The sequence below is a fragment of the Polypterus senegalus genome, chromosome 13 (genome assembly GCF_016835505.1).
Source record: "Polypterus senegalus isolate Bchr_013 chromosome 13, ASM1683550v1, whole genome shotgun sequence".
NCBI lineage: Eukaryota > Metazoa > Chordata > Cladistia > Polypteriformes > Polypteridae > Polypterus > Polypterus senegalus.
Window position 1 is genome coordinate 106,087,038 of NC_053166.1, and position 21,228 is coordinate 106,108,265.

Below are 21,228 nucleotides of genomic sequence, written 5' to 3' on the forward strand. Positions count from 1 at the left end.
GCAGATGATTTATCAACTCCTGGTCTTTTATCCTGTATTGGAATTATCAGGCTCTTAAAATGAATGTCCATCCATCCATCCATCCATCCATCCTCTTCCGCTTATCCGGGGTCGGGCAGCAGCTTAAGCAGAGGCCCAGACTTCCCTCTCCCCGGCCACTTCTTCCAGCTCTTCCGGGAGAATCCCAAGGTGTTCCCAGGCCAGCCGGGAGACATAGTCCCTCCAGCGTGTCCTGGGTCTTCCCTGGGGCCTCCTCCCGGTTGGACGTGCCCGGAACACCTCACCAGGGAGGCTTCCAGGAGGCATCCTGATCAGATGCCTGAGCCACCTCATCTGACTCCTCTCGAATCATACAATTTATTGTTTTAGTTAAGGTTTTTAAAACGAATGTGCAAATTATAAATTCTACTTCATTAATTCTAGCAATGTGTTTTCAGTTAGTTGTAGAATCTCCTGCTATATTCACTGTATCTACTTTTTTGCTTGTCTGTCAGATTTTGTAAAAAAGGATGCTAATGTTATATTTTATCAGAATTTAGGAGTCTGAGATATACAATACAGCAGCCACTGTAGCTCAGAGTTTGTTGTTATTTTTCTTTTTGTCCTTTTATAGTGTTTAACACCTATTTAAAGCCTATTTGAACATCATTTTGTTAATGTGATGCCTTGTTTTAGTACCATAGTAATAAAAAGGCACTGGCATGGTTGTTGATTCTGAACTACAATGTAATTTTCATATGACTTTCTGTCATTATTTATCAGCTTGCATCAACATTGCTTTTTTTTAGCATATCCTTTTATTTGATTGTTTGCATTTCAGCCTTTCTCTGTATGCTATGAAGGAAGATGTTATTCACAAGAAGCAAGAGATGAATGTTTTGATATAAATTGACTGGAGAGGAGCCCATGAAGATGACAATTAGGTAGGTGCATTAGTAAAAATTCTTAAATCTTTTTAAGGGTATGTTGAAGAAAAAGACATCTGCAAATAAAACCAACTGATGCTGGTGTGATAACTAATCACCTTAAATGGCCATTTAATAATTAGTTAAATTTGAGTCAGAGGGACTTGTACTTCTGAATACAGACAACTAGTCTGTACACTAATGAAGAACTGCAAAAAAGCTTGGTATAGATGGTAGAAGGAACCTGAAAACTATGCTGAGCTCCAACATACAACTAGAGCTTCTTTTTCTAAGTTAGTATCATACAATTTATTATTTTAGTTAAGGTTTTATTCTATGATATTCCAAATAATGCAAATAGCCTATTATTGAAGATTGCCTTTTGCCAAAAAAATAATTATTTCAAAACTCTCTGAGGAGGAGATTGAAAACACTGAAAGAATGAATTAACCTGTGAAAGGTAATATATAAAATACTTATTCTTCTTTCGGCTGCTCCCGTTAGGGGTTGCCACAGCGGATCATCTTCTTCCATATCTTTCTGTCCCCTGCATCTTGTTCCGTTACACACATCACCTGCATGTCCTCTCTTACCACATCCATAAACCTTCGCTTAGGCCTTCATCTTTTCCTCTTCCCTGGCAGCTCTATCCTTGGCATCCTTCTCCCAATATACCTAGCATCTCTCCTCTGCACATGTCCAAACCAACGCAATCTCACCTCTCTGACTTTGTCTCCCAACTGTCCAACTTGAACTGACCCTCTAATGTACTCATTTCTAATCCTATCCATCCTTGTCACACCCAGTTTAAATCTTAGCATCTTTAACTCTGCTACCTCCAGCTCTGTTTCCTGCTTTCTGGTCAGTGCCACCGTCTCCAACCCATATAACACAGCTGGTCTCACTACTGTCCTGTAGACCTTCCCTTTCACTCTTGCTGATACCCGTCTGTCACAAATAACTCCTGACACTCTTCACCACTAACCTATTCAAAAACACTTTTTTAGTACCTAACAGATTACAATTATTATAGTAAAGGATATTTTATAATGTAAACTTCCCCAGTATAATAATAATTTTCATGCATATTGTGTGTTTCTAAAACCATGGAGGACATTAAAATTTTAGCATCTCCACTTTGTTTTGATGAAATATACATTTGCGTGTCTCTAACTGTGTTCTTTCTTTTTTGCTCTCATGGATGCATGGTGGTGCAGTGGTTTGCACTCCTGCTGCACAGCTCAGGTCACCTTTTTGGCCACAATAATCAGTCCAGTATAGTTGGCAGACATTTCCCTAGCCCTCAGGGACACTTTGAAGATGATTGCAGCATTATAATTCAGTCAAATCTAGTTAAGTTAGTCGGCAAAATTCACAAACACTTCTGTGATTCCTCCAAACTAGAGGCAAAGAGAACACTGAAAGTTTGCTCATTACTAATAGAAAAACCTTTTTTGAGGGTAGTGAAAGATGGTTTATTCAAATTCTTTTGGGCTCAAATGAAGGGGAGTTATGTAAATTTCACAGTAGAGTTGACATGTGAATGGATAATCAAATATTCCTATGACGCTCTCCAACATTTACAGATATTTTTATTAATTAATACTAGGGGGCTCTCCCCACTGCTCGCTTTGCTCGACAACCCCCAAACGGGTGCTACGTGCTAGCCACTTTGCAGATCTGCTGCTCACGTATGGAGAAGCGGATGTACAATTTAAACAGATTGTTATTTTTATGGGAATTTTTACATATGCATAATAGAACTAACTTTTTTACATTACAGTGAGTAATTGATCATAGTACAAAATAGTAAAATGTAATAAATTGAGGGGCGGCACGGTGGCGCAGTGGTAGCACAACTGCCTCGCAGTTAGGAGACCTGGGTTCGCTTCCTGGGTCCTCCCTGCGTGGAGTTTGCATGTTCTCCCCATGTCGGCATGGGTTTCCTCCAGGCGCTCCGGTTTCCTCCCACAGTCCAAAGACTTGGTGATTCTAAATTGGCCCTAGTGTGTGCTGGGTGTGTTTGTGTGTGTCCTGCGGTGGGTTGGCACCCTGCCCGGGATTGGTTCCTGCCTTGTGCCCTGTGTTGGCTGGGATTGGCTCCAGCAGACCCCCGTGACCCTGTGTTCGGATTCAGCTGGTTGGAAAATGGATGGTAATAAATTAAAGGAAAATTATGTTTCATGTGGTGTTAGAGGTATTAATTGCATTATATGTTTTTGTTCTGTTTGGCTTTGAAATTAACACGCAAATACTTTTTAAACTTGCACTTTTACTGTAGAACTTCAGTTAAAACAATTTTTTTAATTAACTTTTTGTCAATATTGCATTGAATTTTGATTCTGTGTTTGGACTTAAATCGTGACAACACAGCATATAACTGCCCGTGAATAAATATCGTTTCTTTCTCTCTAATAAATAAACCGAATATTTTTCAAATGTTTGTCCCTGTGATTTGTTAATTGTCATAGCAAAAGCTATTCTAACGGGAAACTGTAAACGTTTTAATACGAATGGTATATCAAGAGCTCCTTTGGTATCTAATGTTATCCATGGAAAATGTACTATATTACCTTTCTTGTCACTTGTTAAAATTTTACATGTCAGAATTGTTCGACCAATTTGAACACAACTAATCTTGTCCTATTGAATAGCCCATCACTCAGACATAAATTATGCAATAACATTACGATACATCCTTCTTTTAACAGTAATTCGGCTGGTGGAAGACCAGACAGTGTTAACGGTTGTAGATATTCTACGGCATATTGTAAATTTATGTTTTCATCTTCCGCACCATCATTACCAACTGTTTCAGCATAGTCTATTGTTATGCATTTAAACAATTTGCCATGTAACCGATCGACAATTTTCACATTAATTCGTTTGACTTCTTGGTACTAGGACTGTCCGTGTACAGTACTTATTCAATAAGATTTGGACATAATAAGTCTTCTTTTTTTGGGAACTTATTTTGAGGAAAACGTAAAATTTTATAAGAGCTGAGAGCACAGGAACTGATCTGACAATAGCATTCACATGAATGATAATTGAGAAGACTGTGGGTGTGGTTGAAAATGGTTGAGAGGAGGGCGGGACTTAAAAAAATCTCTTGACAATAGTCTCATCTCAAGATTTTCTTTTATAATATAGAGACTTCATCTAACAGACTTTTGCTTCAAGTAGTTTTCATCACACATACATGGGGTTTATTAAAGACCTATAGGAATATCTGAAGTAATTGTGGTTGTATATACTTTTTAAACTAGATTCTCATTAAATGCTTTAATATTTGCCTTTTTAGTGGGACTTGTTTATCCTAAGTGTAAGAGGGCACAAAGCTTGAAATACTGACTTTAATCAGCTGTTTGCGATAATTCATAGATAATCTTTCATACAGTATGTACAAGTTAATGTATCGTACATAGGATTCATTATCTTGTACAGACAAGTTATTATCTTGGATATTCAAGGTAAAATTACATTAAAAATAAGTAAAGTGAGGTTCAGAATTAGATAATTATGCAAGGGTTAGAGTGCTTGGTTTCGTTGTCACTTCCATCCTTAGGGATTCATTAAGGAAGCGTCTACACTGAAGTCGCAGTGTCTTGTTTCAATACTTAAATATTTATTTTATTAGTTCATATATAATACAGTTCAGAGGCTTTGACAGTAACAGCTCAGCCCCGGATGGGAAGAAAGCCAATGTCTGGACACATGCATGCATTCACAAGGCATGAGTTTAAAGCTGCCAGTCAGTTCAAGCGCATCTTTTGAAAGACAGGAGAAACTGAAGAAAGCTGACAGAAATTATGTGTCAATTATACATACTGTTTGCACATGCAAGTCAGGATTTGAACCCAGGAATCTGGAAAAATGAGATAGCAGAGCTAACCACTTCCAAAAAGGGTGCAGGCTGGAGTGGCAGCTCTAAATTGGTTCAGCATATGTGTGTGGAAAGCAATGGTCTTGCACTCTGTCCAGGCTAGGTCTTGTGCTTCACTCAGTGTTGCTGGTGTAAGTGACTTGATCACAAAGTAAGCCAGCAATTGTGATTTAACTGATTTCAAGTCTAAAGCTTTCACCCAGTGGAATCATTGTTCATGGATAATTTTATGGAGTCTAAAAAAGTTACTAATTACCGTAAATACCCGCATATAGGACAATACCATGTATAGGACGCAGTGGATTTTTAACCCTAAAAACCATGGAAAAACCTGTGTACCTGTTTATAGGATGCATCCTGGTTTTGAGTTACTAATTAAAAGCTGCTGCCGCCAGTGCCAGTGATTGTATCCATGCGTTTGTGTTAGGCTGGAGTCTCTCTGAACAACAACAAAGAGCGAGAAACATACTAGATGGCGAAAACGACGTATTGGTGATGTGAAAATTCAAAATAAAACAATTTCCAAACATTACAATAAGGCATACAGGTGGATGTATTGTAAAATAAGCTCTCAAATGCTGTGTCATTCTCCAAGATCGATACAGTATTAGCGACGCTACACCTGAAAATACTTTAATTTGAAATGGTGTGAAATGCCAGTGCGGGGACGACGGCTAATTTGCACGCAGACTGAGGCATACCCCGGTAGCTACAATTGCAACACTGCTAACTGACTGTCACTTGAAAACAAACTTTGAAATTCAAATTGAATTCAACCACTCCTCTCTGTCCCCGTCACACAGCCATCGAAGGAGAAAGCGAAGGAGAGGCACTGACACACACGCACACGATCATAAAGTCCAATGGATGCTCCCTTCTACGCGCCGAGAGCATCACGCATTGAATAACACTAAGAAAACCTTGAACAACAGAGAAAACTAACACTGCAATAGTTTGCGCTATAGTGCTAGGAACCGCTCGATAAAAACACTTTTTTTTTAATGAGTTTTAAGCACAGGGAAAAAAATGAACATTTGAAAAATCCGTAATTTAATAAACCACCAAGAAAAGTAACATCGCCACAATGCACGCTTCGAACGATCGATGTAAACAGAACTGAACAAAAACAAGCCTTTTCTACCTTATGCGTCCAGTCCTCCCCCTCTCACTCTTTCTTTCGTGAGCCTGGAGTGCCTGTGTGTGCCTCTCTATAGCGCGCGCCTGTGTGTGTGCCTCTCTCGCGCATGCCTGTGTGTGTGCGTGCCTCTCTTGCGCGCGTCTGTGTATGTGTGTCTCTCTCGTGCACGTCTGTGTGTGTATGTGTGTGTGCCTCTCTCACGCGTGCCTGTGTGTGTGTGTGTGCCTCTTTCGCTCTCGCACGTGCCTGTGTGTGTGTGCCTCTCTCGCTCGCCTCTGTGTGTCTGTGTGGTGTCACGCTCTCTCTCTCTTGCTTGCTCGTGCGCTCTCTCTCGTTCGCTTGCTCGCTGCACAGGAAATGCACAGGGAGAAACTGAACATGTACAAACCGAAAGAGAAACTGTATCCATGTATAAGACGCACCTGGGTTTTTAGGCCTACTTCTTAAGAGAAAAAATGTGTCCTATATGCGGGTATTTACGGTAAACTTCTATTCATCACACATTATTTTTTTAAATATATTATTATACAAATATTAAATTTTTCTTAATTTTATGATTTAAATAATTATAATTTTCATTACACATATTTGTGACAGCATTTATTCAAATGAATTGCACTGTTGTTTAAGGTCATGTCAGAGTTCCAGTGGTACATAAACACTACTTTGACCAAGGACTGCCTGATATACAAATGTGGTGTCTGCCAGTTACAAGATACATTAAATATATTTTTGTTACCTAAGCAAGAAAACTGCAAAGTTTCAACAAGAACATTAAGATGTGGGCTTGTTTAAGTTTTCCATGTACAAGTAAAATTATAAACAAATAAGAAAGAAATGTCCAAACAGTGTCTAATATGAATTTTGTCTGTATATCACTAAAATAAACACCAACATATGCATGTTAATCCTAAAATACTCTCAGCATTCCTAGAATACTCTCTAAAAAATGGTAATGATTTGGTAATATCTAATCCAAAAATGTATTTAATCAGATTTAAAGTTAATTTCTGTTGATGTTCGGTTTTGAGGCAATATTATAAAACCATCCTAAACAGCCACTTATTTTAAGCTGTGGTATAACCCACACAGTTGGCTCCCTGCCCGAGATTGATTCCTGCCTTGTGCCCTGTGTTGGCTGGGATTGGCTCCAGCAGACTCCCGTGACCCTGTGTTCGGATTCAGCGGGTTGGAAAATGGATGGATGGATGGATAACCCACACATAAAGAGTGTAAATTCCTAACAGCTTGTAAAAGCATTAACATAGTATTATGGTGTTTGGTTATTGTGAGATCTAATTAAGATAGATACTTGGAGGAAACTGTACCACAGATAACGATTTTGTTGCATAATGTCAAATAGACATTTTTATGCTTATTTTTCGTCTCTTTTCTATATTTAGTGTGGAAGAAATTCACCTTTCTCAAAGAAATAGAATCAATATGAGGCCTTTTTGACTGTTTTATTGGAAAAATACATCAGGAGCCTTGACAGGTTAACAAATATTTCTGATCAGTTCATCAAAAGCTCTTTATTTTATTAAAAAAAAGTTTCTAAAATCCCCTGTGCAGGGATACTACTTATTTCTCTAAAATTTCCAATACAGTATAATCTTGCCTTGGACTTAATGTTTTAGTATATTATTTGCTAACATCTGAGCAATCAGTTGCTCTTAACAGTAGCAAACCCAAAAAGCATAGCATAACTATTGTAACTTGTCTTAACATTGTAGTTTTTCAAATTGCCTTTACCAGGTTTGTGGACTTATTATTTTTTATTGTATTTTCATGCTGTTCATTTACGCAACACAGAGTCACATCATTTGTGTTGGCAGAAGATCTATTATAAATATGGTGATGACTCCATGTAGCATTACCCCCAGTTGGCTAAAATTCTAAATCTTTAGCAGTTAATTTGCTGATCACATAGGTTTCAATTTGAGTTTTGATTGCCTTTTTGACCTTTGATTTTGGTTTTTGGTTCACCGCAGTACTTTCATCACTAAAGTACTTTTTTGAACCTGCCTGGCTTCACTTTGATTCAAGACTTGCATTAGTATCTTCCAGTCATTTCTTTCCCATACAATAACCCCTGGAGACTCAGTTTCATAACAGACATAACTTTATTCAGTTTTAACCAAAAGTGGTCAGGCCTTCAAGCCTTGCAATACAGAAAAAAATTATTTTCTTCCACAGTATATGGTTAAATGTATTGAAATATCTTTAATTTTGTTGTTTGTGCAAATTTGTTAAATCTACCAAACCATACAATTTTCTAAGTCAGCTTAATTCTGAGCAGAAAGTAAATGGCTGGAGCCTATCCCAGCAAGCACTGGACGCAAGGCAGGAAAAACTCCAGGGAAGGGTGCCTATCCTTCCATCTATCTGTAAACATTCACACACCCCACTCACGCACACACAAGCCAGTTTAGTTTTGTCAATCCAACTATTCCACATGTCTTTGAACTGTGAAAGGAAACCTACTTTTCTAAATGAATTTAAAAGTTTTGTACTTCTTTTAGTTTGATTTATTTGCAGAAGTTGTCATGTTGCGTTAGATGTATGTAGTTTGTTTAGTTTTTGGTCATTTTTATTTTTGCATATAGTATTGCAACTATTTTCCTCTATAAATGGAGACCAGGCGACAATGGCAAGGTTGTTTCCTGTTGTGATCTATAGATCCACCAGACTCTGTTTTTGTTGTATTTCTTTCAAGGACACTTCACACCTGTGCTAGTACAGTATATTTGTAGTCCATGTATTGTTTTTTGTGCTCCTGCTTAATTTATTTAGCCTTTCTTACTTTTTTCTGTTTTTCTGTGCTGTTGTGTTTTCTTTTGACACTTCTGCTTAACCTTCCTATTTTCAGAGCAAAACAAGCCTTTGTGTGCTATGCAGTAAGGCCTCCTGTTTGTCAACCTATTATTAGAGATTTTCTAGAGATTTACAAGTGTTGAGCTATAGTCTAGTCTCCATGCTGCTAGTGAAATTATGGCATATGGGAAATTAGGCAACCATGCTTACCTAGAACAAAGATATAGTGACTCTATCCAGGATGAAGTGGTATCTTCAGGTGTTTTCCAGAGCCATCAGTGAGCACATTTTTACTTAAGCATTCAAATATTTGATTAGATTACCTTTAATAACCCCATGGGGAAATTTAAATGCATACTGAAGCAGATACATTAAAACAGGAATACACACTCACAGGACAAATAACACAGCCAATCAATCAATCTCTAATATATCTCCGAATGGTAGAAATGCAATTATTTCTCAAGGTATTATAAATTAATGCAGTATATGTAAAGAAACTGTATAATCTGAAATAAATATCCTAGCAGAAAGTTGTTTTTTTTTTTGAATAAAGAAATACGGTGCAATACATAACACTTTTTTTCTGTGTATTCATGTTTTTAATTACATATTATAAAACATTCTTTTAGTGAGATACCAACGTAGTTCTAAATAGGACTCAGTTTTATAAGTGCTGTTATAGATGGAAGTATACACCCAGTCTGTGACTTTGGTCTCAACTTCTAAAAAATGACAGTCTTCTACATTGGGAGGTAATTAATGATATTTACTAATATGAAAATAAGACATTTTTTCAAAACACAAATTATATACAATATTGCATTTATTTTTCATTTATACTCTCTCATGAAGATGTGTATTAAAATTGTGCCGTTTAAAAAACTACAAAAAATACATTTTTCAGTATTAATTGAAAAGGGCAAACAAGTAAAATATTAATGAAATATGATAAATGAATAAAAGATAACTCAGTTTTAGATATCCTAAGTTAAGCAATCCTAAGTAATCATTGGTACTGATTGGGATTCTTTCTGTATTCCAGAATTGAACCATTAAATGTAAAAGCAACATATCTCGTTCTGTAAATTTTGGGACATAAATGGAATAAGAGCATAAGTTATTTGAATTCATTTGCAGTGTATTATAGTCCGGCAACATGCCAAACAGTGCCAATCCAATGGACGTATGATAATTTTTGTTGTTTTTTAATTTGCTTGACATCCTAAGAAGGACTACTTGCAAGGCCATTGCTACAATAGTGATATTGTGGCAGTGGTTGGTTTACCATGATGCTCCTGCAGTTGCTGTTTCTTGGCCATTCCTACTACTGGTAGAGCCAATTTCATTTCACTGCTCCCACTCTGTGTGATTAGCCATACCAGATGTCAGGTGGTGCAGCTGAAGTGTTGTGTTCTGAATGATAAAAATGGCTCACTTACCCGCGTGATTGTATGGGGCCAATTAGTCACAGTGCACCACCACTATGGGCCAGCATCATACTTTTACCTGATACTCAACTTCAGAAAACAAGGCTAGAGTTATACATTGACTATGCCAAGTATTGGTCAATGTAGAGAAAACAGTGATCTTTTTCATTGTGGGCTGTACAGCCACCAGGTCAATGTGATACAGTATAGGGGACTGCCTTAGCAGCACCTGTCATATATCCTCCTGAAGATCTCTAGTATCCATGGTCCTGAGCTGGTGTTTGGGCAATCTGCAGACTCTGTCACAAGTGATAAATGTGCTGGGTCCTTAGAGTTATACTGATTTCAAGTTTTCCCAAAGCCAGAGTTGCAAATGTGTGCAGTTGCTGCCTAAACGTCAGTATGGCAAGAATGAAACATGTGGTATCCTGGACAGCAAAGTGATAAACTAGGGACAAGTTGGTCCCAGTCCTGCAGATGTTCAGCTTTTAGGAAGCAAAGGTTCATGTCCAGAGTCCTATTAGATCTCTCTACATAAGGCTGTCACTCTGAGGGTGTAGCAAATTGATGTAGTCTTGTAGATTTAAAGGAGATGACACAACTCCTTCATTAGCTCTAGCTCATAATTGATCACTGTGCAGGTCCTCCTGTGCTGGAAAACAACAGGACAACTCCTCACTGACTCTCTATCTTAGTGCAGGTGATCATGCTGTGATCTACAATTGCATATGCCTCGCTTGACTTCATAAAATAATCAATGGCCACAATGACATATGGACTCCCAACCTTTGTAGTTAGTAAGGGATGCAGGATGTCCAAAGTCACTAGTTACTTGGATCTTCTTACTTGAAGATAATGAAGAGGAGGGAAGTAGGTCTTAATGAGTGGTACATTCATCACAGCTATGGATGAACAGCTCAGTGTCCTATTTGCAGGCTGCTCGTTGGACATGCTGTCTTTATTGCTGCAGTATATTTTAAACCATGAAATGCTCCAACCCTGGAGGACTTGGTGGAGGAGACACAATTTCACTAATAGTTGCAGAAGAGGACATCCTGGAATCGTGCTTTCCTATGTCTTATTGAGAGCAGCTCATCCACACTCATAGCCACTCTTGAGAAGTACTGTGCTCTGAATCTTCCTTCTGTGCCTACAGGAGTTTGCCTATTTTGATAATGTGCAGTGTGATCAGCACTTTGAATTTCTTTTGTAATCAACTGCATTTAGTGATGCCTAGTACCTGTCAAGAGAAATGTTAGTTGGGCTCACACAAGATGGCTTCAGCCCTGTCTGCTTCTGCAACTGCCTTGCTGATTCTTTTTAGCACTGCCAGGTAAATGAGCTGCTGGACCACTAGTGGTGCCAGTATTCTGAAGAAAGCCATTTTCTCTTGTAAAAACCCAATTTTCCTCCTGCTGTTGCCTCCTTGTCCCATTTATTAAGATGCTCAGTGCTTTTCTAAGTTGGACAATAGATCTTCTGCTTGTTCCTCTTCCAACACCAATGTAGCACTGTATACTGTTAGCCTATGGACTTACTGTATGTGGTGGTGAGTTGCTGGGGCTGCGACCTGGCTGGGACGCCTGGGAGGACCGGGAGGTAGCATGTATGTCCTCCGGGCCACCAGGGGGCAACCGCCTTGGATCAGAGGAGGACCACGGGAGAAGAACAAGGAGGCTCACGCCTATTGGGACCTGTGGTCACCGCCAGGGGGCGCCCTGAGTCTCAGAGGGCCCGGGACTGATTTACTACCGCCACACCCAGAAAGATGGAGGAGGATCCCTCCAGGGACGCTCGGAGTGCTTCCAAGTGCTCTCCTGACACTTCCGCCACACCAAGAAGTGTCATCAGAGGGAGCACCTGGAGCTCATCGGGGTGAGAATAAAAGGGCCCGCCTTTCAACAGTCTGGGAGCTAGAGCTGGGAGTGGGAGCGGGACAAGGCTCCCGTGGAGAGAGGAAAGGCAGTCCAAGGACAGAGAGTGAGAAAGAGAAGCCCGGAGGACTGGTGATTGGTGTGAGGAGCACAGTGTGTTTTGCGGGACTGTATGATGGAGGAGAAAATAAACATGCTTTTTATAAAGATGTGGTGTCTGTCTGATGGTGTTCGGGCAGGTCTCACAATTTTTATTTTTGTTTTTCATTTAATTAGCTTGTTGTCTATAAAATAACTGCTTGCTATGCCTCTTTAAGACTGTGACCCTGCTGTATGTCTTGTGGCTGGCACTGAAGCTGCTCATTTGAATAATTTCTCTGCCAGCTCAAACTGTTTTCTTTTCTGTCCTTGGCACTTCTGCAGTTTTTGTTTTCTTTAGAGTCAGTGCTGCTCCAAAATATAGTCCTTAAATGCAGCATTTAGAGGGCATGGTACAAAGGAATGAAAATGTGGAGCCCCCTAGTTGGCAGCAATGGTTTGCAAGAGGAAACTACAGGGTTTTAGTTGTTTTTGGCAGCCAAAACTTGTCTAGGAACAGGCTTGGATGCCTGTATTCCAAATGGAGCACCAAGCCTCAAGAAGAAGTTCAAGGACATCCGGGTCTTCTAGAGGGTGTTGTAGTCTGGTGACCCAGTCAGATTATAGGGCTACACGTTACCCTGGAATTGATTCAAAGAAAGACCCAGGAGTGACTTCTTAAAAGTGTTTAATTGGTCACGGGTAAGTGGAGTTCAAATAAAAACAACAGAGGTTGTCTAGTAGAGAGAAAGCATGTCCAAAAACTGAAGAAGAAAAAAAAAGAGAGAATGACAAGTGAGACTCTTCATGAGTAGAGTAGGCCCGATAACTGTAACCGGTTACATAGATACATACAGGTCTTACCAAAATGAAGAAAATTTATTTCAATTAATTTATATCAGCAAACATTTACATATTTTTAAATGAGGATCTTTGCCAAAGCCCACACATTCAATTTTAAGATATCTTGTCATAATACAAGATAACAGTAGAAACAAGCAACATACTGTAGATACTTACTACATTTCAAGTAGAAGACACTTAGGGAGCATCCTCATCAGGTAACTTTATGTTCTCAGCTATCTCACCTTATTTGAAATACCCTCAGCTTGACTTTAATGTTGTGGCTAATGTCATACTATGTTAAAAAAATCTATGAATGATCTTTCCTTGTGATATTAATGACACATACACCAAAAGTTAGAATGTGATCAAAAAGTGAAACTTCTTAAATGAAAATACAGCTCTTACTGAATAATGCAAATGTTGGACTGCCATTATTGTCCCAGTCTACTGATCAGTCTTACAATGCATTCTTGCCTTTACTTATAGGATAAGTTTTGTACTTTTCAAGTCAAAGTTATTTCTTCTCAGTCAAGGTATATATTAATTTGCCACAAAAAACTGTGTTTTAAAGTGAAGCATTTTTTATATTTTTTTTAAAATGCACTGTCTGTTCTTGCAGCTTACAATGGGGTTCTGTTAAACCCCATGTCTATACATGATAGGAAAAAGAACCTAAAACTTTCCAAATATATCCATTTTTATTAGGCAAACATGTTACTGAGTATTGATCCACGTCTAGAGGTTACACATATATTGAAAAACAATATTTTAGACAAAAAATGGTGTTAAACAAAGGGTTGGCGGCTCTGTGAAGCAAGTACCTTAGTATTTAATGTTGAACATAACTTTATTATATCAAATTGCACCCAAAAGTTTATGATTACAACAGCCTGGTGTTAAACAAATTTTCCAAGCTGGTAATGGTTTTAAAAATACAAGTGTAAAATATAATTGCAGAGAAAAATTACATTTTGTACTGAGCAAATTGCTGGAGTTTTTACTTCTCTCTATCTTCTTTGGATCAACATTTTATTTTGTTATAATCTCCTTCCTGAAGTGATTGCTGAAAATTCAGAAAATAAATAAACCCAGCAATTTAAAATCCGCTTCTGAACAGGGAGGATGAGGATAATTTATATAATTCTATTCAATCTGACTTACAAACACGAAAGGAAATTGCCATGACAAGTTCTCTGTGTTGATTCCTCCTCAGCTTACTTTACCGAGTAATTTAGCTCTACAATTAATAAGGTATTTTCACTAAACAAATTCTTAAATATATGGTAACAGCAAATGCTACTCCAAAGACTGTCATCTGTCCCCAACTACTATACATTCTTTACATTAACAACTGTTCTTGGCAAATTTGCTGATCATACAGAAATAATTAATGAGTGGATGAAGAAAGGAATATGGGCTGATCATGAAAGACTTTGTTATGTAGTGTGATAGTTTTCTTTTACAGTCTTACATTGCAAAGTCTAAGAATATTTGTTTTAGTCTCTGGAATGGGATACCATCTCCCTACCTTTCTGCTAGTAAGGCCAAACAATAGAGACTGTGCAGGAGTATAAATATTTGGATGCATTTCTTGACCATTGGCTACAGTTGGGCAAATGCTCTAAGCACATCATTAAGAACATGGCAGGAGAGACCAACTTTTCCCTTTATACTATAACTACAATCTGTAATAAGACTTCTTAGAAAAGCTGTTAAAGCAGATGCTGAGCTTAAGCCTCCTCCTACTGCCAAATGCTGCAGGACAGTTGGATATAAAAGCAATATAAAAAGAGTATTTTTATCTTTAGTTCTTCTAAATAAGCACACCCGAGGCCTCATGTATAACGCCGTGTGTAAAACTCGCTCTCAAACATGGTCTACATACCATTCATATATGAGACCCCTGCTGATTATATGATCTCACAGATAAAACTAATGATTTATTTTTTACTTTTCTGAATAGTAATGCTTTATTTTCTTTGATGTTATGAATATATTTTGTCAATTTGCTGAAATTTTTTGCATCATTAATTTTTTGTTACTTTGGTTGATTTTATGAAATAATATATACTCAGCAAAAAAAGAAACGTCCTCTGACTTTCAACTGTTTTTACTTTCAGTAAACTTAATGTGTAAATATTTGTATGAACACTAAAAGAGTCAACACCATAAGACATAAACTAAAAATGTTTCACAATGTGTCCCTGAATGAAGGGAGGCTCAAAATCAAAAGTACCAGTCAGTATCTGGTGTGGCCACCAGCTGCTTGAAGTACTGCAGTGCATCTCCTACTCATGGACTGGACCAGATTTGTCAGTTCTTGCTGTGAGATGTTACCCCACTCTTACACCAAGGCACCTGCAAGTTCCTGGACATTTCTGGGGGGAATGGCCCTAGCCCTCACCCTGCGATCCAACAGGTCCCAGACGTGCTCAATGGGAATGAGATCCAGGCTCTTCCACTGCGAGGATGATCAGCTGTCCTTCCTGTCTCCCTGTAGCGCTGTCTTAGGCGTCTCACAGTGCGGACATGGCAATTTATTGCCCTAGCCACATCAGCAGTCCTCATGCCTCCCTGCAGCATGCCTAATGCACATTCACGCAGATGAGCAGGGACCCTGGGCATCTTTCTTTGGGTGTTTTTCACAGTCGGTAGACAAGTCTCTTTAGTGTCCTGCGTTTTAGAACTGTGACCTTAAATTCCTACTTTCTGTAAGCTGTTAAGGTCTTAACGACCATTCCACAGGTGCATGTTAATTAATTGATTATGGTTAATTGAACATGCATTGAAAACATTGTTTAAACCCTTTACAATGAAGATCTGTAAAGTTATTTGGATTTTTAAAACATTATTGTTGAAATACACAGTCCTGAAAAAGGGACGTTTCTTTTTTTGCTGAGTATATTTCCACAAAGGGATAATCAAACAATAAAATAAATTAAATGTTTCCTACCAGTAGTAGCAGTAGTTGTATTACTAGTAGTACTGTCATGTGTACAAACAAAGCCTGAACAAAAAATTAAGTAACAATCTGGACAAATAAATAAAAGAATAAATAATATAAGAATATAATTCATTAAGTGGCAAGAACTAACCTTTGTAAAGGAAAGGCAGCTGAAGTTGGGTACCAGAGCTCAGTTTGGTTGCCAGTTCTTGAGATACTGAATGTTTACAACATGAAGATACTGCAGATGCTTTAATGACATTAGCTTAATAACACGGTAGCCTGATTTCTTTTAAGTCTAAGGCTGTCTTACAGTATATTAGCTAAGTTAAAATGGATATTTCTGATTACTCCGTTCAGGGTCATTGATCAATTATGGCAGCAAATGCAGAATATTCTTGTACCGTACTTGGGTTAACATGAAAAAGTAAAGACATATAACTATAATACATTGTTGCTGTCATTTCAATCGGTTAGGGTATATGTCATTGGATTTTACTAAATATAATTAAAATCTTATATTAAACAGCATAAGCTAACAAGGTATCAATATCTACATTAAAGTGCACCTCAGGATCACAGGTCATTGCTGCATTTACATTTTTGTGAATGTGCAAGAATTATTTCCAACAATGTATATAAAAATATGCTTTCACACAAATGCAAGCTATCTGCTCCATGGTGGTATGGCTGAATATCTGTGGTTGATTGTTGCCTTGTGCTCAAAGCAAGCAGGATGGTCTTCAGCTTCCTCTGATTATATGGATTAAGTGGATTCAGTAAAACAATGGTCCCCTAAAAGTCATATCTGACATTGGGTTGGAAATTAATATCTTCAGTTATCACAGCTGCAACATAAAAATACAGGTATACAAACATAAAAAACAGTGCATTATGCTCTTATTACCAGTTCCAAAGGAAGGGAACTATATGCTTCATAGCGCTGCTGCAACATGTATGACAAAAACAACACTGGTATTTGATACATTATCTCACAGACCTTCATACTGTTGCTTAGCAACTAACTGAGTATATAGCCTCATGACATTGAGCACGACTTCCATTCACACAATAGCATATTGCTTTTGCAAATGAGCAACCATGTTCTTGTGCTTTGTCACTGAATTCAATGCCACAGGTCCTTTCATTCCTGTTAGTGGCTCACAAGAGCTGCCATTGTACAATTTCCTGACTGGAGCACAAATGGCAAAGGGTATTGATGCGATGCTGATGACAACTGTGGTCATCTTGTCTCAACATCTGTGGCGACTCATCTCAACATGCCGCAATGAAGCTGCCAACATTACCTCTGTCACTCATAAGATGGTGAACCTGAAGCGGAGACTTGATGAGATGGAGGCCAAAGTTGAATCTCTCAAAAGGAAGCTACATAACAGGGGAGGCCAGTTACAGAACGCTGCGCGAAGGAATGCTTGGAGTAGTCGCTCAGGGTGATAACATTGAAAAGACTAGATTAAATATAGATAAAGGTTTTGGCTTCCATTAAGGAGTGAGGAGTGCTATGGTGCCTATGCCTAGATGTGTGCCAGCTGCACATCGCTTCACATTCCACAATACTTTGAGATTTTCTAGTGTCTCAGGATTTCAGCAATGGAGACGTACTGACAATTGAACTCTCATCATTTTGGCAGTCATGGTAAGCATTAGCATTAGGGTTCAAGGCCATCCATTGCAGAGTGAACACACACTCTCTCTCTCACATACACACACACACACACACACAAGGAAAAATTTAACATTGCCAATTGCTACATATTTTTGTTCATGCATGTATCTATGTTGTCTAATAATATGATGCAATAAAAAAAAAACATGATTTGCAGCTGTGTTCCTTGAGTGTAGTCAAGCAAGGTAGAGTTATGCACCAACAGCACAAGCAGAGCAGAAAGGACTTGAATCAAGCCTAGAATGTAATCACAACCCAATCTTCTTCCACTTTTGCATTAGTGAAAGTGACCTGTGGCCAGGCAGTTTAACCGTACATTTGGTGTGAAATATTTCACTGCTTTTTTCCAATGTTTGATAATGTGCTTAATGTATAGGAGTGGCTTCTCAAAGTTGGGTCATAGGCTGCGCGTGTCACCTTGAAAATATGTATGCTTCCACAGAGTTAGCTTTTCAGTCTCTAAAGCTAATTAGCATTTTCTTAATCAATTCTGGTAATGGTGCCACATTTTGGCCAAGCTCAGATCTCGCATGTATTGGTAAAGTTACCTAGCAACCCCACAAGAATATATCTTCCAAGATACTATCCTGCTCTTCACTCTGTGTCAAACTTTACTTTTATGCTAATGTGTTTGACAGTACCAGGATGCCATGTCTTCACCTTTGGACACTGCCCTCAATGTATCAACAAATATGGATCCCTTTGTGGGTGTACAAGACACTCCACAGTTTGAAACCTTTTTGCTACCGGACCTTGCAAAAGCTGTCTGCCTTATGGTCGATGTGTTGCTGATGACAACTGTTTGCATCCTGACACGCCATCTTCTGAGGCTTGTTTCAAGGTGTCAAACACAGAGATTAGTGTATTCTCTGTCACCTGTAAGATATGTTGAACCCAGTTTGTCAGTACACTGAAGGAATATGTCAAATCAAGAAAAAATGAAAAAAGAAGATACCTGGAAAGAAAACCTCATGGGCAGAATACTCCAGGCTTCAGAAGAGACAAGTATGACTTATGAAGGTCTGATCAAATTAGTCTTAGTGAAATAGCAAATAAGACTGAAGGTGCCAAAAGAAAGACGAAGGTGTGTTAGCACTTGGCCAATAGGTGGGTCATTACTGGAGAACTGTAACACAAGAAGCAGATATCTGAGGTGTGCTTTCCCAAGGATTACCTCATTTGTGCCCTGGATTATATATTAAATAATTATGAAACATCTCATTTATAATCACTGGCATTAATGCTGGAAGATGAAAGAATCAATCTTTGACAGCACATCTGAAGTGTTAATGCACAGCACTAAAGCAACAATGGGGTTAATTATCATGCTAATAAGGATGCTAGGATTCCTAAAAAAATGAGGAATGAAATAGAAGTGTGAGTATGGAGTGTGAGAGGGTTTGTGTATTTAGAACTACTTTCAAATGTTTATATGACACTAGTATGACCTAATGACAACACAGTATTTTGAGATATGCTAGCTATAGTGATACATAGTACTTGCTCTATATTACCAGATGAGCACAAAAATGAAAACATCTTATAACTAGAGTCAAGGTTATTTCTTTATTAAATGCATCATGCATCTGAATTCAGTAGAATGGCACCAAGATTTAATCCATGTGCATGACAGTGCACAAAGTAGGCCTTATTACTGCTTTTACGAACAATAGCCTGCATAATTAGCACCTGTCACAAACATAATTGCCCAGATCAAATTCAGCTGAGTTAAGGCAATAATCAATTAATAAACAAATGACCAAGACTGAACTCCAGCCAGTGCATTCATTCTGTCTTGAGCAGTTCTGTTTTGCATATAAGAGAAAAATTTAACCTGGTTACTTCCTCCTTGACTTCAGGATGATTTGTTCTCATTGCACAACACACAAGACTTGGTAACTGAGACCTGGTGTATTAAGTAAGATATCTTGGTCAGAGTATTGGTCACTTCATTGCACATTCAAAGAATTTCTGAAGTATTCAGAGGACTGAATGGTAATATCACACATGAATATTACACATGACATACTGATATCTCATCTTAAACATTGTAGCTCAAACAAAGGAAGTAGAGATGTCTCAGTTAAAGAAAGGAAAGGATTATAGTGATAGGATCATTTTTAGAATTAGGTGATATTAAAAGCAGAGCCCCTCCCCAGAATTCAATTCTGGGGGCAACTGCTTTTTTTTGTTATACTTAAGTAATCTGGACAAGAATACAATCAATAAACTGGTTAAGTTTGCAGATTATATAAAATCAAGTAAATTGTTGCAAAGGGATCTGGACAGAATACAGGCTTGGGCAGATTAGTCAAAAATGCTATTTATGTTAAGGAAATGTGTAAGGTATTACAAGTAGGAAATAAAAATGTTAGATTTGAATACACAATGTGAGGCCTGACTCTTGAAAATGCAAACAGGGACCTAGGTGTTATAGTGGACTCATCACAATTATTTTAAGGAAATGTGTGTTAGAAGCTTTCAAGAAGACGAACAGAATGTTAGGTTATATATCACAATGTGTGGAGTACAGGTCAAGTAAGGTTATGCTTAAGATGGTGAGGCCTCACCTGGAGTACTGTATATAGTTTTGGTCTCCATATTACAAGAGAACATAACAAACACATAACTGAGTCCAGAGAAAAGGAACTAGGATAATTCCAGGACTGAGAGAAATGAGCTAAGAGGAGAATCTTTTCAGATTAAGCAAACAGAGATTAAGAGTTGACAAGTGTTTAAAATTATAGAATGGAATTAGTATAGTGTAATCCAGCTGTTACTTTAAAGTACATTCTTCAACAAGAACATTGGAACATGGTTGAAAACCTTTTTAAGGGCAGATTTCTCACAAATGTTATAAGGTTTTACCTAAAGAACATTATGCAAATGGAATAAATTACCGCACAGGCTGGTGGAGCGCAGCACTTGAGGGATTTCCAAATATCAATGTTCATGTTATTTTAGACAATCTAGGTGAATAGGATTGATGAGCTTGTTGGCCTGTTCTCATCACAATTTTCATTCTATTCTGTATTTGTAGAATCTGCTGTTGTGTGATTTGACTCTCAATATGAGCTCTTGTTTGGTATTTAAATCAATAAACTGCTGCTGCCTAGGGCCATGGCATTACAGTGGCCCATAAGTGCAATGCACAAAAACAAAATAAATCATTCAACAACAAACCAAAAAACAATGTTTACTCACTGAGGGTTACTGAAATGCATTACAACATTTAATGGTCCACAGTTTATCTCTGCAGCATTCACTGATTTTGGGGTATACACATTAAAATATCCTTTTATCAACCCTAGCCTAATGGAGGGGTTTGAACAGTTTTAATTAGATCCTACTGTAATACAGACCCTGCTGTATTTTAGAGCTGCTCAACTTGATACAACTGGTGTTTCTCTAGACAAACGTATACTTGGCCATGAGCTGGAACTACCTTTATACAGGCTTCATCCCTTTAGAGCATTTTCACCCACCAAGTCTGTTGAGTCAACAGCGCAAAAACAACAAGAAAAGTCTCGGCACAAGTTCAACAGGAGGAGGAAAATAAGGATTCCCAATTTCAAGGTGATGGACTGGGTCAGGTTTCGCCACCCATGTGGCTCTGACAAGCTCCT

General features: G+C 38.2%; 1 protein-coding gene across 2 annotated transcripts in view; it reads left to right on the forward strand.

Annotated features, from left to right (window-relative positions):
• Positions 1-21,228, forward strand: part of LOC120543164 (serine/threonine-protein kinase pim-2-like) — a 96,988-nt gene that overhangs the window by 39,647 nt on the left and 36,113 nt on the right. For both annotated transcript variants that reach the window (XM_039776068.1, XM_039776069.1), the window contains one exon: positions 821-923. The gene's annotated coding sequence lies outside the window, so the exon portion shown is untranslated. The remainder of the gene's footprint in view (positions 1-820; positions 924-21,228) is intronic.